The sequence below is a fragment of the Colobus angolensis genome, unplaced genomic scaffold, assembly GCF_000951035.1.
Source record: "Colobus angolensis palliatus isolate OR3802 unplaced genomic scaffold, Cang.pa_1.0 Scaffold91, whole genome shotgun sequence".
NCBI classification, from domain to species: Eukaryota; Metazoa; Chordata; class Mammalia; order Primates; family Cercopithecidae; genus Colobus; species Colobus angolensis.
Window position 1 is genome coordinate 7,472,674 of NW_012123043.1, and position 594 is coordinate 7,473,267.

Consider the following 594-nt stretch of genomic DNA (forward strand, 5'->3'; position numbering starts at 1 on the left):
ACCCCTTACAGACTAGGCCTTACCCCTTATGAAATCATGTACGGCAGACCCCCACCCCTGGGCCCTAGCCTTAAAGACAGCCTACTCGAGCCTGAAACCGAAAATGTCTCTGAGCTCTTGTTCTCCCTACAAGCCCTACAGAAAATTCACCAAGAAATTTGGCCCAAGCTACGAGAGCCGTACGAAACGGGACCTCCGCCGACACCTCATTCGTCCCAGCCAGGAGACTGGGTCCTAGTCAAGCGCCACTTGACAAGAGACTCTCCAACCCAGGTGGAAGGGGCCACTGCAAGTGCTCCTGACGGCTCCCACCGCTCTCAGAGTGGAAGGCATCGCCTCGTGGATCCACTACACACACGTCAAACCAGTGGACCCAGCATCCGACCTTCTCGAGCCGTCTGGAGCACCGGTTACATGGACTATAGACAAAGCTAAGGACAATCCCTTAAAGCTAACCCTGCGCCGCAACCCCCCGTAGCCATGTCTAGTTTACCTATGCCTAGTTTACCTATGCTTTTATGCCTCACGCATCTGACTTTACTCACTGCTGCGCCATCTAATCCCTATGTCTGGAGGTTCTGGCTCTATGAGAAC